The sequence below is a fragment of the Haemaphysalis longicornis genome, unplaced genomic scaffold, assembly GCF_048455015.1.
Source record: "Haemaphysalis longicornis isolate Haplotype H1 unplaced genomic scaffold, Haemaphysalis longicornis Haplotype H1 scaffold_4, whole genome shotgun sequence".
Lineage (NCBI taxonomy): Eukaryota > Metazoa > Arthropoda > Arachnida > Ixodida > Ixodidae > Haemaphysalis > Haemaphysalis longicornis.
In genome coordinates this window covers 141,061,064-141,082,775 of record NW_027526361.1, presented here as the reverse complement: position 1 = coordinate 141,082,775, position 21,712 = coordinate 141,061,064, and positions in this window count along the sequence as shown.

Genomic DNA, 21,712 nt, shown 5'->3' with positions numbered 1-21,712 from the left:
TGACGATGATTGTGACAGGATTCCCCTAGGGATTTGCCAACCAAAGAATCCATCCCGAGATATCTTTGCGTTCAGCCAACATCGTCATCTTCCCGTAGGGGAACCCTGAGTAGTATGCGAGGCATTCCGCCTCTCCTCACCGATGCTCCTCTCCTCTCCGGCATTCCATCTTTCCTCTCCTCTCTGAAGCTCCTCTCCTCTCATGAATTGCGCAACGAATAGCAAGACCTGCGGCTCCGCGCGTCATAATGCGAAGCAGCTTTGGGTTACAGACGCGACGGTAGCTGCTGCATACTCCGCTGGGGACGCCACTGTATCTCCGCGGTATATATGACGCGCGCGCGTGCTCCGCTCGTCTCATTCTCCTCCCGCAGTGCCGTGGTCGAACTGAAAACTTATGGGAACTTGAGTCGACCCTATGGCTACTTCGCATAATACTCAGGGTTCCTCTACGGGAAGATGGCAAATTTTTGGTGTTTGTGCAATCAGCTGCTTTCAGTGGATGCGTGAAGCAATATTTCTGGCATAAATTTAGTACCTCTTGGCTCAGGAAGCGACAATGACCCATTGTTTAAAACAAATCAGATGGAGGTTCCGTGTTGGGCGTCCGGATAAATAGAAAACAGCGTAAAATGAACGCGATAAGGATAAACCATTAAATATATTTGGCGTAATGCCCACACATTCTTAAATATCCACCAATCGATATTGTTGGTAGTTAGCTAATGTGTCAGCATTTCGTCCCTCTCCCTCTGGAGCTTGATGCCAAACTGATGAGTACACCTCCACTAGCTACCTGTTCTGCCACACTGCTCTGGCGGCAAACTTCATATTTCAGCGGGTGAAAACAAAGGCCGCACTCACAGGATGCATCGACATGGTACCGAGGCCATTAGCACAGCACACACTTTGATTTGGCAGTACCTTGGCAATGTTGAAACTTATCGAAGGCGGCTAAGTTCACGGGCTCTACACTTTGTCGACCTGTGCTTTTCTAGAACTCTGTCGGTTGTACAGCTCGACGTGGCTCTGCTGAGTGAGGCAAAATATTTCAGACACACCCACCTATTTTTTTATGTCATGAAAACTCCGCGTTGAATGTTTGCTTTCTGTTGGGCTCCAGTTGAAGCCTGGATGAGAAGCTGCAGCATGAGTTGTATATGTGATGTTATTTGCTGGTAAGAGGCTGTTTCTTGACAATTTCGATTCATGTGTCCACGACCCAATAAAAATTACGAATTGTTCAGTGATAGAGAAAGGAAGGAATGAACTTTATTAGGAAAGGATGGCCCGAATCCGCAGGGGAAGGGGTAGGGCAGGAGGGCCACTAATAATGCCTAGCTGTCGAGGCCGCACACACGAAGCTCCAGAGTGCTGTCAATGTATCCTTCACGGGCCAAGAGGGCCGAATCTAGTCGTCGTATGAGTGAACCCACACCGCGCAGTGTTGGGCTCGAAGTACGGCAAGGCCCAAGCAAGACCAGACGAGGTGAAAAAGGTCAGGTTTGGATGTGGCATGGCAAGCGTAGCAGGGCACATGGGAATCCAAGAGAGAAGGAGAAGAACTGGGAGCAGATCCGGTCTGTGGAATTCCTGCGAAGTGTACAAAAGAGTAGTTTCGCTCCGAGGTTGACATCGTAGAACCTGCCGGCGATATGTTGTTGCTTTGCTGGGAGTCGTTGCCCGGGGTCTACAAGTGAATGTGCCGCCCCCACCACCTTGCGACAATACCGGCGGTTATGCCGAAGCCGGAACGGGCCCGGCTGAGAAAAATCTGCGCACTGCGAGGTAAGCCCGGAGGCAGAGCAGGCGGGTTCTAGGGTTCTGATGACTTGAGTTCAAGGCGCCGGGCATGTTGGCGGCGTTGGTGCTCCTCATCAGGATCGAAGTGGGCTCCGCTGGCAATGCTCTCCCCGGGCTGATGGCGGTAAGTTGAAGATGCTTCGCTCGCCAGCCTGTGGGCGCTTTCATTACCCGGATGCCCTCCATGTCCAGGGATCCATTGTACTGTTAGGAATGTGTGGAAACTGTTGTGCAGGGTGTTGTGCATGCTCGTTTTATTCAGTGTTCTGGAGAGTGTTTTAATGAAAGTACAATAAGAAAACGTAAGGCCTCGGCACATTCCATGAAAATGTGCACGCGGTGCTACGTGCGCTGACTGCATGCCCGCAGAACGGAACGTGCTAATTGTGGAATTGCGTGCAGCTCGAGGTTCGTGCTATCCGGACCGGAGTCGACGATGTAGGCTGTAGCGATGCGTTCATTGCTGTCTGCCGCTACAGCTGCAAGTGCCACAGCAGCCGTGCGAGGTTGCCAGGAGGCAACCACGTACAAACGTAGTGTCTGCGGATCCGTAGCGGCGGCGGCTGTGGTGGTCTCCACCAGTGTGCACGTTCTGCCGCATGAATTGCACGAGCAGTTCTCCGGGGTGCTGGTCGCCGCTCTGTAATCAGCACGTCCGCCCATTGGTGAATTGGCGGATGGATGGGTGGCGCATCTAGCAGTCACTCACGTTCGTTGAGTAATAGGCGGCGTCCCTGCAGTGTCAAGTGCCAACGGTCGTTGGCGCCTGCTATGCGCGCAGAGATGGTACCCCAAACGTGGGCAAACTAGCATAACGGTGCAGCTCTTCGACGCGAATGAGGTGGGATAGGCCAGTAATAGGCCTCAGCGCCTCCCGATACAGCCATCAGCGAATCCCGTGTGGGGGGAAGGGGTAGGCGATAGAGAAAAGTAATACTGTAATCGCACTTCTTCATAAGCGCAAAAAGTAAAAGAAAAGCCGGGAATATTTACGCACATCTGGGCAGCCCTAACGTGCAGAAAATGGTAAACATTCCAAGTGTTACAATGGTTCACGCATGCATGACCCAAAGATAACAACTGTATTTGTAAGTATAAATGCAAAGCATTCTCACAATATTGAAATTTACGAGACGGCACATACACATACAAGGAGAATGTGTATTAATCAGTAAGAGCTGCACGACGAAGGCTTGTTCAGCTTTCTTTCACTGTTCAACAAAAGGAAACTATGTATCAGAGTGGTCTATATGGGCGTTTACGCTGCGTGTAACCTTGTCGCTAACGCTTCCTTGTGGGTGTCTTGCTTCCTGTGTTTCTTCAATGGCATAGGTGTTTTTCTGCTAAACATACTTTAAAGGACTCCTCTACTAAGATGATGGTGAATACACTGGTAATCACCGTATTTATGCCATTGGAAAGCACGAATGTCGCTCGGCGAGCGCTTCCCAAATCTCATCTTTGATGAGATTACTAGATGAAAAGAGAAAATTTTACTTAAAATAGTGTACCCGGCGTAAAACGGCGCTGGTTCCCTGTTTATAAAAGAACATATAACACCTCACTGTGCTCTAGAAGGCCGTATACAAACGAAATATAATACGAATTGTATGCGAACAGCTGCGTTCGTAGATACAGGCGGACGTTTGCGCGCATCAGCTTATTCTTCGGCATCAGAAAAAGCAAGGTGGGTAGAGAATGGTAAACTTCTAGCAAAATGTCTTGAATAATTTTAGAAAAATAAGCTCATAGCTCGTCGAGAAACGAGATGCGGGAGTCTGCAGATGCAAGTTCTAAACACGTGCGTCTCTTATACATCGCTTTCCCCCAATATTTAGAGGGGCTTGAAAGATAAGCCTTCCATATTTCTGAAGTGAATTGGCGCGTGAGAGGGGCCTATGTTTTTTGTGAAGTGCGATAAGCTCTACGCGTATTCAAACGGCAGCAATCGCCGAATTCTGGAACAAAATATGCGTCCTGTATGGAAACACAAATGGGATGCAAACGAAACGAAGCAACACGCAATGGGGCCGCTGTTCTCCCGTACGTATATGTGGAAAAGGGTAAAACAATCTTTTGCTCCCCCGTCAGGGAACCTGATGCGTGCTTTTTCTGTTTGCGTCCTCAAAAGAAAATGGTGTGATTGACTGTATTTTTTTCTTTTCCTGCATGCGTATTGCTAATGATGTCGCCAGAGGCACCATATTGACACATACTCGGTATAGCAAAGACACTCACTTTAGCGTGCGAAAAAACTATCAATATGCCAGCTGCAATATTTGACGGTATAGATTATCCCTGATGAGACCACTTTACCGAGCATGTCTTTTTCGGGCGCAGCGCGTGAGTGAAAGCTTAGCTATCTATTTATTGTGTTTCACGTAATGACATTGAAAATTGGCGGTGGTCATTTTGCCGGGACTTTACCTTGCCTCAAATACAAAACGAAGCTCTTAGACTGTGGTCGGCCGGCGTTTTTCATGGCGTCTGGGTGCAGAAACAACGTGAAGCGCAAATAGTGAACTCGCCACATCCATTTTATTACGTTGTTCCCAAAAACCAACCAAGCAAAGAAACAAAAATCAATCGTCGGCCGTGCGAAGGTGCATTAGTAGCGGACATGAAGAGTCATCGTCATATAGTGAATGTCTCAACCGTGTCTATTCTTATGAGCGTACTTGCAAATGCGCTCACATTCTTGCATAATGTCAAATCGATGGGCGTACACAGCTGGGTAGACGTTTCTGTCGACTTGATGTGCCATCTCCACGCAAATGTCCTTAACACAAAATCAGCAAACCACGTAGACCACTCCCTGTTGGCTTCCAAAACACCGACTTGGAATTCTCCACCTTCCAACAGAATGCTAATGTCATCCATGGTCTCAGGACAGTCTGACGGCACCCAGGAACTTAGATGATCTGAAGGCAAACAAAACAACGTGCAGGTGAGGTCTTGGAAGGTCACGTAATGCTTTCGCCTCATATGACTTGCCATAAAGCAAGTCATGTGACGCTAAAGCCCATCCTCGTCAGTCTTGCGGTTTTCAACTGCTTCAATATGTGTCATAGGCTCTGCGGCAGTGCTCGTTCCTTCTATGTTGTGCTGGCCGTGTTGACAGCGATGTCGGATTTTGCTGCGTGTTTCGCTCGCCAGGTTTCGCCCTACAGAGCCTTTACTTCATATGCGATTTAATGGCCTGGATAGCTCCTTTCGCTATCGTCGCGCTGAAGTGAGTGCTATGACATCGCTCGTGCTTCAAAGACACAAGAAGCTCCGAACGTTTCTGTGTGGGGATTCAAAATAATCACCCCGGTTTAGGCGTGCTCTGCTCCATGGTAAAACAGGCCAAACAAAAGCCAATGTGAATGATCGGCTTACGGCCGCCCAAAATGACAAGAGGACACCTCCCAATTCACTGGCCGGGTAAGGCCACGTGAAGATCTGAAGCACGAAAGCTGGAATAGTAGGCTATGACCACGTGGATAGCGATGCGTTCATCAAGTGGGAAAGGCCGCTCGTCAACCCAGCACTAGGTGTGGCAAGAAAGAGGTTCCGAAGACGTAGGGCTTATGATCACCACCTCGGCCCCTTATACTACCGTGGTCGCAACGCCCATCATCTGCGGCGCCAGGCATTCTTCAAGTACATTTGCAACGTACCTCGAACGGTTTTTCGTAATAGGATTTAGATACTGCATTCTGTTACTCTCAGCAGCTTCCCTGGCGGTCCTCGAGTATAGGACAGGATGGCTGCCAATGGTTGATCCTATGATAACTATAGTTTTTCTGATGACACAGCCCCTTCTTTACCGGGTTTGAGTCGTGGTGGGGCCAGTTTGTTCACTGAGAGGGATGGCAAATGATGGATACAAAGATCTGCATCGAAAACCATTGCAGCACACTCCCATAAATATTCTTGGAAAACGTCCGAGAGAGAAAGGGTGACGGTATAATGAGAAGCACCGTGTAGCAAAATTCACGTTTAAGAAGCACAAGCGCCTCCAGTTGCCGCTTTCATACTGTAAAGCAGTGGAATCGTCAAAGCCGCTTGAAAAAATGAACGCAGATTCCAAAGACCATCACACTGCTCGCAAAAAAGGAAAACAGATTCTTGTTGAGATTTGTGTCACAGAGACCAGGTTTTTGTAGATCTTTACAGCTGTGGGTTGGCACACCCGAGGAGCGGGAAATGTATGCACGAAGAGCTGACAAATTGCTTCTCCCGATTATCACACGATTACCAGGAATAAGAGCGGTATCGCCCATAAGGCAAAATTAGGCGTTCTCGAAGGTATATTTAGGTGCTCTCACAGACTTAATGCAATTTTTTATGCGTCTACGCAGGCAGCACGATGTAAAAAATGGCTCCTATAACTACTACAACTTCTAAATAAACAGCAAACATGTATTCTGAATGTGACTCTACTTCGAGTACCCTTAGAATGGAATGTTGTTGAAAAGTTCGGTTTATAATACCAACATGGACCCTCTCACAGTTCGCCTTTTGAAGAGCAAGGTTAATGTAAAAAATCAATGCTCAGAAGTTTGGGACTGTAAATGGGTCCTTTCCGCGTACTCCCTCGGCGTGACCGAAGGCCATTCCTGATTATCGGGTTGGTCCGCGGAGTACATGCTTTGGACAGAATGGGCGAGAAAGGTGATAAATCACTCAGGAAAGAAGTTAAACAACAGAAAACGGTATAACCCATTCACCTTGTTTTTAATTGTGATTTTTTTAGTTTTTTTTAAATTTCTTCCCACTTCTAGGCAAGATACCCGGTCCGTTTTACTACGGATGTTTCTTTTTGCTGTCGACCGATTTGAGAACACAAGTGCCAAAATCGGCTGCTTTGACAAAAATGTCAGGATTGGAGAGCACCATCGACTGAAAACAAATGCAGCGAAAGTATGCGAAGGATCGAGATACCGTGCAAAGATGGCATCGTTGATATCATTGTCTGACGGCAGCTCCGGCAGTGTGCTATACTTGAGCGACTTGCAGGAGTTGTGTAAAAAAAGGCTACTCGCTTTACAATTTTCGAATATGATAATTTCAGTGTTTTTAGAAAAACCTCTCAAAGTGAGTAAAGCTAAGCTAAGAAAATATGTATATTTAAGAGAGGAAATTATGCCAACGTATAATAATATTTGCGATTTGAGGCAGCACAATTCGCTACAACGGACGGTTGCAACTGCATCACTAGAAGCGAACAGTTTACAATTATTTATCATGTAAGGTAGGGTTCTCATTCCCACGACTTTGATCTCGCATACTTTGTGAGCAACCAATCATTTAGTTTTGCAACTGAATGGTTTCCGGCCGTTCTTCCGGCTGCTTACGTTATTGTTCAATGTACTCTTAAAAACTCGGAACCGTTTTTTCCGTGTTTCCGCGAGCAGTTCAGAGTGTTTCCATACAATATTTAGAATGCCGCAGGCAAGAAACTGTTTCTTTTTGGAGTGTGCTATAGGGGTGCGCTCTTTATATTTCTAATTCTACGGGTGATTTTCTTCCATCGTATCCCAGCCCTGAAACTATGACAAATATACCGTTTTTGTGAGTGGCGTTACAGAAATTTGGGTACACATGTATCTAGCTTTACAGCAAAAAGACCAGTATAAAAACCAGAAAACTTACTGTGAGTCCAGAACGATACAAGTCGACAAAACTTGCTATACTAATAATGTTTTCGTGGTTGTCGTCTGGCGTTATTCAGAGGGCCATTAGATTGGCAAGGCGGATTACGTCTGCAAATAATTTTCGGTCACAAGGCGGTAAAAAACGTGTTGATATCCTACTATTGAACTTTATTTATGAACTGCATTATCGTGTCCAATACATAAACAAAAGAACTATTCGGGTACATAACGATGAGAGAAATCTGGCGAAGTACTGAATAATACAATCAGGATACCTCATTTGGAAAGGGTACATTTTCTTTGTTTAAACCTAGATGTATGAGCGCTGCTTTCAGGTAAAATAAGCGCGTTACGTATTGTACAGGTTTTAGGCAAATTGTGCAGTAAAGAAGTCGTTCTCCAGCTAGGAACATGCACACTGACGTTTCCAATGAATGAGAGTTTTGCATTGCTTTTTGTCAGTGCAGTGCAATGAAAAAATTAAGAAGCAAGTGCTGAAACTTGCGGTTATGGCTCGTAACGAAGGTATTGTTAAATACAACATATAATGTATAGGAATACCTATATAAATATTATTCGTAAAAGCACAATTTTGGCACTTGAAAAGTGCACTTCCCAAAAATAAATTCAATCATCACGGTGAAGACACTTCACGTCGATAAGCCTAATACTTTAGCAGATTTTTCAGCTGTTACTCCTAGTGATTATGTAGAGAAGAAGGCAACCAAGTGTCGCTTCCTTCCAAACGTTTTTTGGCGCGTAAAACTAATATATGTATTTATCGAGTATATTGAAGGAGTTACTTTGCCTCAGCCGGTGAGAGCAGTAGCGTGGCATGGGCGGTTGAGTTCCCCTCAAGCTAGGGAAATGTAATAATAAAGTGATTGGAGGAAGCAAATGGTTGCTGAGATAATTTTTAAAGATTCGGGATTGTTAAGTTCACAGTATCGTTGGTCTCAGGGAGTGCAAGAAATTGACAACTATTAATAAATCATTAGTGAATATTTATAACATTTTAAAAAACTCCCTAGAAAGACTTTAAATTTCTGGGCAATATTTTTTTAACACAGTAGGAACGTAGTAAGAAAAGTGACCTTTGTCTCTAAACAACATATTTTGAGAAATTGTTTGCGATGCAAAAGTTTCACATTCAAATCTTAGTTTGGCAAGCCGCGGCCATCATTTTTTAAAGATTTATCTTGCAGCTTTTTTTTCACGCCGTAATAGGCGTTCTGGTGAGATTAAATTAGTGCGAAAAGCTTTTCTGTCATAACTATAAACTTTACAAAAACAGTTCCGTTCTAATACAAAAACAGATGTTTACTATGTATGCAGGAGTTTTTGAATGAATGGTTGTACATGTCTCTAACTTAAGCTTTGTAGGCTTCTTTTTACCCACCCCAATATTGTAAAGTTCAAGAAAGCGCCGAGATGTAGCATTGTTCCAAATCACATGACCAGCCATTACACGGCGTCGAAGTGAGCAGATAGTTATGTATTGAGGAATATTCTATCTCGGACTGTATTTGCATAATGCAATGGGATCACTGTACTCCTCATTCCCCTACTTTGGCTTTCGACCTATACAATTGCTTGTGAAAGTGCATTTTTGCTTCAGTGTGTTGTATTTATGCGTTGAAGCGCACTGTACGCATTGAAGTAATGTGACTCAAGTGTAGTACAAAGCGTTATTCACAAGTTCACACAACAGAGTCAGTGTCCCTGACGCGTTTATTGAGCAGTGATTTGGAACTTATAATTTTGTACCTCCCCAGGTGTGCTTAGTAGAATAGATGAGCGTATTTGACTTCTTTTTCCAACTACTTATGGTTTCCTACAGGTAGAACGGTCATCAACACGGCGAGTTTCCTTTGTTCTTTAAATTTCTGTCGTGCCTAATAGGTGGCGTTCCCCCCAGCACACTGGCTAGTATAATCCACCGCCTTCTAGTGTGCTCTTCAGCCATTCCAAAATGCCCACCGGATGCGAGCATTTTCTTTTATGTAAAGCGCACTCCCATGTCACTCCATTGTCTCTCTGCAAAATCTCAACGTTTTTATAACATGGTAGTAACGTATAAAAAGAGGCCGGCAAATTAACGCGAAGGCTAATACCAAATTCCCAGCTTTTGAGTGCTACCTGGTTTAGTATTTTAGAAAACCTGATACATACCATTTGGGCTACACTAAAATGACGCATCCGTACTTTTATTCCTCCTTGGACATAAACACCACATTTACCAGAACAGTATTCGGCCCGTATGTGTTATTTGGCAACAACTTCCACATGAACCAACAACAAAACTTATGACCTCTGTCCAAAGCGATTCTGGGGCACTTGCCTTCGACCGTGGTCAAATGCGCGATGGGTCAGGTTGTGCTATATATGTTTGGGCATGTACAGGATTTTTCCTGTTATCAATTTGACAAGCTTCAATGCACGGTATTCATTTACTGCGGGAAGTGTCATCACTCAGATATAAAAGGAACAACAGGGCTTCAAAAACAAGTGAGTTCGGAAAGATGTTTCATAGAAGTTATAATGCCGGGAACCGTGTATTTGGTTTGTTTATTTATGATTTCCTTTTACCGACCGGATGCGCCGGGCTCAGTTATCTGTGTTGTCCGTGGGGCAAGTGAAGGGCGTGTTCCATTCTTTATTTTTTAATCCGCACGTGTTATCTGCTTTGATAGGGAGAGTGTTAGGAGAGCACATGTTCGCTCTAATAAACCTGTTTTTCCTTCAAGACAGCTGCGGCGTTTTTGACTGCGTGACAATATTTTCTGCTACTGCAGGAATAAAGAAAGGGAGGAGATTGGGAAGGTTTTCCACACCAAAAAGAAGGTAACAGAGAATGTGAAATAATTTTATAGCTTATCCAAAACGGTCGCTTCCATTGTGTGCAAGGTAAACAGGAAGTACAGAAAAAGAGATTACCAGGCTATAAACCGACCTCGAATAACGGCAATGAGACCTAGTAAGGCCGTAGGCTTTTTTATTGACGAAGCCGAATCATAAATGAAGAGTGTACGCGCGGTGTACCTGATCGTGACAGCAGACTAGAACCAAAGAGGGAGCATAGCAAGTAGACGACTGTTCAGGAAGAAATTTTGGACTAGGCAACCAGAATAAAAAAACCATGGTTCTGTGGTGGTGAAATTTCCTGGCAGTATTATCGTGAGGGTAGTAATACATTTCTAAGCAAGGCAAGCAATATAAATGGACACAAAATCCCCGAATCGAAGATGAAATCTAAGCTTATTGAGGTTGGAAGGATTCAGATTATTGATCAGAGATAGGTGAGGATCAGAATGCGGCTGTTGATAAGAAAGAAACACAAAAAAGTAGCAAAAAAACCAGCGTGCACTCAAGAAAAACTGGGATGCCAAAATTTACAAATGTGTAGTGATAAAAAATTTACCATTGAAATTAGAAAACCGTAGCTGTTCCTCGAGATCACGCAGAATATAATTCACAAAGCCAAGGAATAAATTCCGAAACTCAGAATGAAGTGAAGAGAACGAAGCATCAAATCGAGTTCGTTGAGCTGTGCCAATTGAATAACGAACGGAGTAACCACAATATTGCCTACAGAAGTCGACGTTTGGAAAATATAAGGAAAAATGAAACCTAAGGGTGAGGAAGAACAAACTTGCTCTTGCGGAAAAGAGATGTATGCGCCTAGAAACGAAAGAGACAACACAGCTCAAAACGCGAGTGAGATAATGAAGTTAGCGATAAGGCTTTATATTTGGTTGTACGCTGTAAATATGAGACCGTTAGAGAGTGCTGCTAGGCCCAAATTGGCTAGCGAGGTCTCAACAGTAACGAAACACAAGGTAGAAAAGGCGCCAAAGAGAGCGAAGCGCGGAACCGTACCAGTTTTCGAAGAAATAATCCTGCATCACACACAGGTTGACGAAGACATTGCACTAAGAAGTTGACGACGTCATTTTGACATGCGTAAGAACTTTATTGTACCCTTGGAAAAAAATACGAATGTAATTCTGATTTAAAACCGGGATGGTCTCCATAACATAAACACCACATACGTAAGCCTTCTCTATTTTGTATACAAGTTCTGCACAAAGGTAATATTTACCGCAATAACGACATCGTACATGTCAGACAAATGCGACGACGCGCCAAATTTATTAAGCATCTCGGAAAAATTGATCGCTTTAGGTGATGTGTAAAGTAAGGATAAATATTCATATTATAGTATTTTGATTTTAATGGCATTATTGTAACCATGAAAAACTGTTTGAATCTACTGACGCCGACTGAAAACGTTGAAGAACCAGGGGACTGAGGAGACTTACATAAGACTCTGCTGATAATCTACAAGGAATCCCCTGACAATCATCCGTCACCAGAAAAACGAAACATTTACGCGCACAAACCCTGTAAGAGGAGACACTGTTTCTGAGATCTTGTTTGTGCTCTCCTAGGGGCTATACATATAGCTGACTAAAAGAGACGGAGTTCCGAAATAATGTTGAACACTGAAACATTTTTATGCGGATGATGTCATATTCAGGAGGGCTAGCTAATTGGAGCCTAATATTCTGCAGCCTTTCCTGATCTTTCCGATAGCAGGACCGCAAAACGCAAGTATTTCCTGGTTTCGTCGAGGGAATAATAACGAATACAAAGAAATCAAAATCAACGTTACAGTGGTACATGTCTAGCGCGACTTTCATAAAAAATGCTTGATAAAGAAAACAAGAAGCCAGCACTCACCTATACCCAAGACAGAAATCAGGTTCGATATATTCAGTGTATTTTGGCTGGGTAGCACATGGCAAGCATTCTCAGACAGGAACAGTTTGCGAAATCTTCACTGAAATAACTAGAAGACGCACAATCCCAAATACCAGTAATAGTTAGGGGCAATACCAGAACGCTCTGAAATGGGCAGCTCATGAAGTCATGAAAGAAGGATGATGAAAGTAATGCTCAAGCACACAAAACGAGGCTGTTATATTCCGGAAAAAAAAAACTTGTTAGAGAAGACATCCGTGGTTTATTCATGAGAAAGTGCTCGCACCCTGAGGATCTTATCTTTAATAATAAGAAACGGTTTATTACCATGGCTAAACTGACTATCAAATGATGGTAGTAGATGTGAAGGAAGACAACTTCATAAAGCGATAAATATGAATACGTGGATGTGTAAAAAGCACATGGACATTGCAAGGCAGAAATTGTTGGAACCTTACCAGAGACGCCTTTGTCCTGCAATGTATAAAGGCCACAATATATAATAACGAAGAATAACATGGCGAAGCAGTGTTACGTGTGCTTTCCATCTACGCTATTTGGTGTGGCCACTCCTTTTTCAATTTGTAACGAATTTAGCGCTGTCATCATCATACATTCGTGAGACACCCTTTGAACCCCTCGTGAGTTCTGTTTAGATCATAGATACCGTGCAGTCGCCACTTGAGTTCGCCTAATGTCACCGAACTCGTCTTTTGTAATAATAATTTGGCATTGTCTCCGGTATTTCAGCCCATTCCAATAGGGTGTATTCACAGGGCTTTGGGTCGCGCGGCGGCGATACCTGCGCGGCGGCGACGACGCCATATTTGAGGTTGCACTTCGCCGCGCGGGCCGTGCGTTTCCCGACGCGAAACGTGGTTTGCAGCGTGCTGCTGGCAAGAGCGTTCGTGTGGACGGCGTTTTTTCTGCGTGATTCGTGGGTTTGCGAATGCCTCGTCCTACCTAGTAGCTAGCATTGTTCTTGCTTCGAAAATCCGGACTGCACTGGTCTCCTACAACCGCTGACCCGAAGCAGGCCACACGACAAAATAAAAAAAGCGCGCCGTGTATTTTTTTTCCTTTCGCTGTTTCGAAGCGACGGCTAGGGCAGTGCTTGAAGGCTGTCTGTCTTCATTCGACGAATTCCCAAAGAAGTTATCGATAATATGGCTAATCAGTATCGAATCTGTTGGAACCCGTTTCATCAAGGTGGGCCCCGAGACGATGGGCGCCGGAGCTTTCACCTCGCACCTCGTCACATGTTTGAAACATTCGCATGCTTAAAATATTAACAAATGAAGGTAGCCGGCGTACTTTATGGATGAGACGAACCATACTGGCCTCACAGCCTCAACATGGGCTATACTTCGAGTGTTGAGGTGAACGCACGCGTACATGCAATATCGCTTCCCAGGTAATTGCGGGCATCCAAATTGATCCAATTCTTCGTCGCCTTCGACTGTTCTCTAATGACCAAGCATGTTACTTGATCAGACGCTAAAGCTTGACGCTGGGTACACAGTTTGACTTCTTCAAAAAAAGCGCAGAGACTAAAACATTAACGTATGCATGGACAAACTAGAGCAGCCTTTGTCACTTGTCTGCGCTGCTTTCGAAGTAGCCAAAGAGTACGTGTTCCATAATCTTGTTCTGCTTATAATTTCCGCTTCGTCTTTACCGAAAGGAAAAGACTTGAAAATCATCGGTGGGATCTTTGTCGCCGCCACCATACCTAATTTTATCACGTACTTACCTCGCGATGGTTTCCACCCAGACCCTGTGCGTAATTGTTCCGCTTCATTAGGAGCTCAAATGAACGACCTTCGTGCGTTCAACGCACAGAACACTGTCCCCACAGCACCTCACCGTCTCTCATACTCCTCAAGAAGTGCGCAACATGCCTGGGTGGCACGGTAAAACCAGCTCCTCTCTCACACGCCACCACCACATCAAATATCCTCGCAGCCTTGGGTGAAGAAATTTTCTCAACTCGCGCCACGGTCGCTTCAAGCAACGGAGGAAATAATAAAATCGGCGCACGGGGACACACCGAGATAGCGTGAAATCGCGAAAACGGACCAGGCTATGCACGCCGCTAACCGCGCCTGTCCAACCATCAGACAGTTGCATTCGTCGCGCGAAATCATACCGTCTTCAAGCACTGTCCTGGCCTTCGCTTCGAAACAACAACACGCTTCGAAACAACAACAACAACAACAACCACAACAACAACAAAAAAAAAACGGCGCGCTTGCTTTCGTAGTTTGGCCTGCTTCGGGTCTGGGGTTGTAAACGTGAACAGCGCACCCGGAATTTCGCAGCGAAAACAATGCTGGCTACTCGTTACGACCAGGCATTCTAAAATACACGAATCACGCAGAGAAAAACACCGTCCACACGAACGTTCTTGCCAGCACCACGCCGCAAACAACGTTTCGCGTCGGGAAACGCGCTGCCCGCGCGGAGAAGTGCAACCTCAAATATGGCGTCGCCGCCGCCGCGCAGGTAGCGCCGCCGCGCGGTCCAAGGCTCTGTGAATACACCCTATAGAAGCTTGTAACAAGCACAAATTGCGGATATGAAATACAGTAAGAAAATACAAGTTAAGTGAAAAATTTAATATAGGGCGTTTTTCACGAATGCGTTTGTCATTCGAGACACAAAAGAAAATGTTCAGTTAGGGACATTTAAAATGGAGCGGCAAATTGTATCGATAATCCCCCGAAAAGTAAAAACCAAAGTCCGAAGGAGGCAATGTGACACAAAATGAAGCTGCTCGGGATAATACTTCGAAGACGGCCATTCTGAAGAGGCAAATGTTATTTTACTCTTTATGATTCCCTTGTGAAAACCAATTACATCGTTGCAGCACGTCAGCCAGGGGCGATGATCTGAAACCGAAGCAATTATTTTTAGGCAGATAAATTTATATGCTGTTGAATAGAATTTTTTAGCGAATTCGAGCCCTGTCTTCGTCTTTATAAGTCGAAGAAAACATTTATTCACAACATGGTATTGCCGTTTTAATTTTACAATAATGATTCTTCAGCACCGCGATTTTGTAATGTTCATTTTTTGTATGGTTATGTTTCCTGGCGCATTACGGAACCTTTGATAAAAACCGAAATGAAATGCGAGGAAGAACGAACGCGCCCGACGTCCAGCAGTGAAATGTTTTCTCTTCTGTGGGAGATTCATTCGCCTCGGAATAAGACCTGGTAGCGTGTGCAGCAACTGTGGTATTAAAGAATGTTTCCTTGAGCGTTATTCGTTCACTTTTGTTTGGTGTAATCGAGAATTTAACAAAAGCGCCTAGGGCTCTGTGCGTCGATGAACTATAGGCCTTGTGCGAGTAGCTGAATAAAAAATTCAAGATATGAAATATATTTCTCTTTCTCTGATACGTAAGGTGTGGGGAGCCCAGCGTTTGACAGCAATTTTCTGTGAACAACATAAATCATCTCCTCATGGAGCGCTGCCTCTTTCCCAATTCGACACTTAATATTGATCTTATTCCTATGCCCTTCAAGTATCTTGTGGAGAAACAGTTACGTAGCAAAAAGGTGCTTCAGCTCCGTGAAGAAACGTTTTATGCCGATGCCAACAATTATCGCATCTATTAGCTGCCCATCTTACCCGCACACTCTGCCGTCATTTCCTACACCTGCGTGCATGTTTGTTAACACCGCCTGAATAATATCCACCATTTTTATTGTACCGAGTGGGAAATAAATTGGGGATGTGAGCAAAATATTTAGGGCACTGTTACTTTCGCGCAAATCTCTCAAGGGAGCGAGTAGTAGGAGAACAGCGAGAATATATCAAGTACCGAGAACTGCGTTTGCAACCATGGCCATGTTGTCATAGTGACCACCGAGAAGTGCGGTGCGCAGCTGCCTCTGACTCGACGTGTCTTGTGACTTCTGTATCCGCCTGTATGCGTTGATCAACTGTTCCTGCTGCCAGGTTTGGCGCCAAACCAAGAATAAATTTGAATGACGGCTAGAGAACGACAAAGAAGAGGGAAACAAAGAGCGCGACAGATCGCCAGTACCGCTGCTAGGGAGGGCAAACGGGACCACTCAGCGCTAAGAGCGCTACCCCAATTGGCAAGGTGTACAAGAGACGGGCTGGAAATGCCGTGGTGCCGCTTTCTGAGCCACGGCCACGATGTGCGCATTGAACCGAGCCTCGAGGTCGTCCGGAAAGACCGACAACATGCTCACGCAATTTCAAAGATTCACTTAGAAATGCTCAGTTGGTTTTCATTACTTTTTATGTAGCATTCAGAGTTATTTCAGCAACTTGCAAGCCTAACATTCGCGGGACATGAAAACTTTTATGAGCTATTTGACTACGCGAAATTGGATAACCGGCGAAGCTGTACAGCACACAACATAGATGTGAGAAATCAATTTGCACAAAGGTACGAATTCATTTGTTGTTTTTATAGGCACTCAGACAGTGAAACGTAAGGCCATACTACCATTGTCTCGATCTGCAGTCAATGTTTGTCTTGATTTTGGAATCAATATTTTGTAGTGCTGATCGTGGTGACGATGGCCTTGCATCGATATGGTACAAACTGATCGACTCGTATACAACCTTGTACTCGCTCTAAGCTGGGCCCAACTTAATGCGAGAACGGGGTTTGCGAAATTTGTGTCAGACAGAATACCAGAACACCACAACCAAACTTTCCCGAACCATTCCTTGTCCTGTGTAATATAACGGTCCAAAAGGCTAAAAACGCCAAAGTAGCGAAAAAAATGGCAGCATCTCCAATACGTGTATGATGGCGTGGCTGCGGAGTACGGGGACTCGAAATAAAGTCCAAGTTGCACACCGAGGGACATGCGATTTGCGCCCCGACCGTCATTCGATTTGCTGCGTGAGTTGCACCTTGATTATTCCCTAAATGATACTTCAACTCATGGCTCAAATCAAATTTCGCTTTATTTTCGCTGGACAGTGGTGCGAGCACGGATGGATGTGGACGGACATTGGGAGGTCCTAAGGTACTACGCACCGTTTCAGGCGAGGGAGTAAGCCGTTTGGCTCTCGGTTGCTAACTCACGGTCGTAGCCCAACGGGTAAGACGACTGACACTACCTGTGTCTGGTCTACAAGACACAGGCCGAATCCTGCCGGGGCCTCTGTAATTTTTTGCGATTGTAAATGCTATGCTCACGGACGCGGACGGACATTGTGCGGTCCTGAGGTACTCCGTACATAATTACGCCTAAACAGTAAAACGCACACGCACGAATCTCTTACGCTATGGAACGTATCGTGCTTCAAAGACACATTCAGTCTTGTGATTCCGCTCCAGCCTGGACAACTGATGCCTGTGAGAACAGGGGGACACTAGTAACGAACGTGAGGTGGGATTGCAAGTTTCCCGGGCCATATACACTAAAGTGAAACCTGGGGAGGAGCGTAGCATGCAGTGTAGAAGTGTACTCTTGCCGCCTTAGCGTTTTTGCTAACAGAAAAGAAACTGTTGGCCGGTTGGCGTATACACCTTTGCTGTAAATATCTCTTGTCTTTGAAGCACGAAGTTCTCTAGCACGAGGCGTGAGTGTCCCGTTGTTTCTAACACGCTTTACGAAGAGCTCCAGGGCGAGGCGTAAACGAGTGTCCCGGTGTTTCTTTGGTAAGCGTTACGATCAAGCGCGAGGCGTAAACAAGTTTCCCGGTGTTTTAGTACCGTAACTACATGAGACGGCGATTACAACGATGACGATAGTATATGCGTACAGCCCTAGCCCCTAAGGGGCTTCGCCCCTAAAAAGACAGGCGCGCTGTGTTTTTGTTTAGGCAGCAAAAAAAAAGAAAAAAAATACGCGGAACCCTTTACACGTACCGCTCCGCTGTAGCAAAAGCAATGCTTTTTTTATAACTGACACGTGTTCGCCCCTTTTTCACGTACCCAAAAGTGTTAAGTGTACGTTGTTATGGGCAAGTGAACACTCGACTAAAGTTGACTGGTTTAATTAGGCGTGACCGCCTTAATTTCTCCGTCCTGGAGGTTTCAGGACTCGCGAAGTGGTTATCACAATAAATTCTTTACGATGCTTGTTGTAGGTGCACAAATTGCTATAACATTTGACAGGGCTATTTCGACCAGACCAACAAATGTTTTCAGGCTGTACGTATGTTATTTTATTCGTAGAACTATAAAAATGTAGTATTTTTACTATTGTGAAGACCTATGACAAGCGAATCATTTTTGTGTTAGAACTATTCTGGGTTTTGAACGGTGAATTACTATATTGATGCATAAGGACCGACACTGAAACGATATTACCACAATTTACTCACCAGCGTCGAGGTCTAATACCGATACCGCCTAACTGGCCAGAAACCACTTATGGGTGTGCAGCATGGAGCACAGCTCTTATAGTGGAGATAGCAGTTAAAGGGAAGATAACGTATGTCACGTCTTTTTGGTAATTAGGGAGACATAAACGGGCCAATTTTTCTGTTCTAATCTGTACGCCAGTGCGGGCTGCTTGTATATTAGCCAGTTGCCTATCGAAGTTTACAACGTCATTACAGTCAATTGATGGCTAATAGCTCGAAACAATGTTTGCCTAAAGAACTTCCGAGGAAAAGCGTTTGACTTCGGGTTTAAAGTTGCATCGACTTGCTGCAGGGCTATACTCCTGAAACGAATGTGGGCTCCCAATGAGCATGAAAACCTCGTAAAATTTACCCATGTTGTTGAGCTGTCGCATAAGAAAAAGAACACATGCAGAAGCAAGAAAACGCTTCCATGTTCTTGCTTCGCATATAACTGCCACTGCGTGCAATCGAGTCATTGTCATCAAAAATCTGAAATAGATTAATGATCTCGGTTCAGTGCTTGGGGGACGGTATAGTTTTCTTACGCATTTAAAGCGGATATATTCAACGGTGGCATCAGAAGAAAAATTCATTTGTGCTAGAACGTGAAAACTTATAATTTTAGAGCGGAAGGTATATGATTCAAAAGATGTTAAAACATCAGCTGACGGGTGTACAAAAAACTTCACCCCCACGCTGCATCGTTTCTTTTTCTGAGATTTGTGCAGAAAACAATCACCTTCATCGTAACGCCCCTTCTGTAAGCAAAAGGGTGAATCGTGTATGGCAGCGGCATCTTTTTCCTCTCTAGCTATGAAGCAAGATATACCTTATCTTTTTTGTCTTCAAAGCCACCCTATTCAAATAAAAACTCAGTAGAAGCTCAATACGGAGAACCACTTGAAAGTTGGAGTCGTCCATCACCCCTCTCGCAGTTCATCGTGCGGCGAACGAACGGCACCTAGCGCGAAGCGTTGCTGTCTAGCGTCTCCATGGGGCGTTCCAGTGAGAGCACCCACACTCGAGCTGAGCCCACGCATTGGAAACGAATGGGAATGTCTGCCCTAGTAGGCGCGTTTCGATGCGGCCGTAGCGGCGACCATTGTGGCGCCGAGCGCGACTCTACCAATAATTGCTCCTTTTTGTTCCACGTTATGCCCCTTAGAATGTTAGGTGTTTTCGTATGGCGATGCCGTGGTGGCCGTTGTAGCCAAAACAGCGAAAAAATATATTTCCAAACAGAAAAACTGTATTTCGCGTGGAAAGCTGAGCGTATTCTGTTTTAATTGTGAACATTTAAAGTGTGATGCCCATACTACCTTATAAACAGTTTGGGACACTTCGTTGCTAAGTAGCAGGTGAGCCTACACCGCTTTCTTTTTTGACTTCAATGGTAAATAAGCCGAATCCCAGTACTACTGGCATTGCAACTGTACAGTAAACCTGTTAAGCTACATACCAATTAAAGATTTTCTCCTGCACAGATAAGGAGAAACGGTAGTTACCATAGGACATTGCTTTTTTTTTTCAGCTTGAGTGGTTGATTGATTGTGGGGTTTCACGCCGGCGCTTCAAAGGCGACGAGGCGTGCCTTAGTGGAAGGCTGTGTAATACTTTTGACAAACAGGGGATCTTTAATGTGCGCCAAAATCTCGAACACATGGACATTTTAGCTTTTCGCCTCCATCAGAAAAGCAGCCGTCGCTGCTTGTTCTAATTTCTTTGGAATACAGGGACTAGAAAAGACACAACACAAGAGCGCTACTACAACTGAAGTTTGTTAAAAAAGGCACTGGCAATAGACACGCGTAAATGAAGGAACACCAACCAGGCCAATCAATTACGTTATAAATCAAATTTCTGCTGCACCTGTGAGTGCGTTCTGGTCAATCACATTCCAGGTTTATTTTTAACAGCGGCAAGACCTATTCCGCGCAGTGTTTTTTTTTAATTTCCTTCAACGAAAGTAAACGTTGCCTACAGTGATGTCTTCAATTTTAATTCCAGATTTTTAGTTTTTAATGGCGTTACTCAGAACCTCAAAAGGGGCTAAATGTTATTTCTATAGGACGCTGCCCCTACGCGGAGGATTGGATTACTGGATTCCCCGAGCGCTCTGGTGGGGTCACTATATTTGGCAGCAGGGGTACGTGGGAGAGCGTGAATAATTTTTAAATGTGCCATTTTTATCCTGGGTAATAGTATATATTTCAGTGCTTCGTTTGAGTACTACGGTAACGTACTTAGAGCTACGACAGATGTATCTTTCATTTTTTTGTCCTCGATGGCGAAGAAAAATTGCGACAAAGATAAAAATACTAACTTTGAGGGAACAAATTGGATAATAAAATAAAAGGGAGCTAACCCACCTGGTACAACCCTAAGATCCCGCCTGTGATTCAAACTACGGAGAAATTTATATAACTGATATTCATTATGAAAGTGCGAAACATACATGTATTCCATCACTATACAATATTCCCGAAGAAGAATGGCCTGCCTCGTTTGATAAAAGGAGTGCTTATACTATAAGAAGCTTGTGTTTGTTTGCACTAAACTTACATAGGTCTAATCATTCTGGTACTTAGCGCTAAGGAGGCCTGTTTGTTTTACCACCTTTTAGATATGTCGAAGCACTCTGTGAGGGAGCCTTAAGAACACACTCTCAAAAAGAAATACACCCTAGCCTTGTTTTGCGGTAGCTTTAATAGCAGGGAGACAAAGATGGCATTTGTGGTTGCTTTGCAATAGACAACGTATCTGAGACATACAGTTACACCACCTTTGTAACAGGCAGCACATGACACCCTTTCTTCCCCGTGAAAAAGTGGCCACTTCAGACTGTCGATGTGGTTACTGCTAAATTTGTGCTGTAATAGTGTTTTATTTTTAGCCATACCAAAATTTGCGCGAGTTGGTAATGCACACTGAAACACACCGCCAACAACCTAGACGGCAACTCGAGGAAGACAGACTAATGAGGTTCCCATTTTTCTTAAAATAGGCCGTATTTTTGGAGAAATCCACCCCAGCGCTCACCTATCACTGATTACTTTCCTCCTGAAACAGAAATATGAGCATAAACATGTCAGCGTTTGTTGGTCATTCTTCCTGTAGCTGAAGTCTACGTTGTTTGCGCTGTGATTCAATATGTA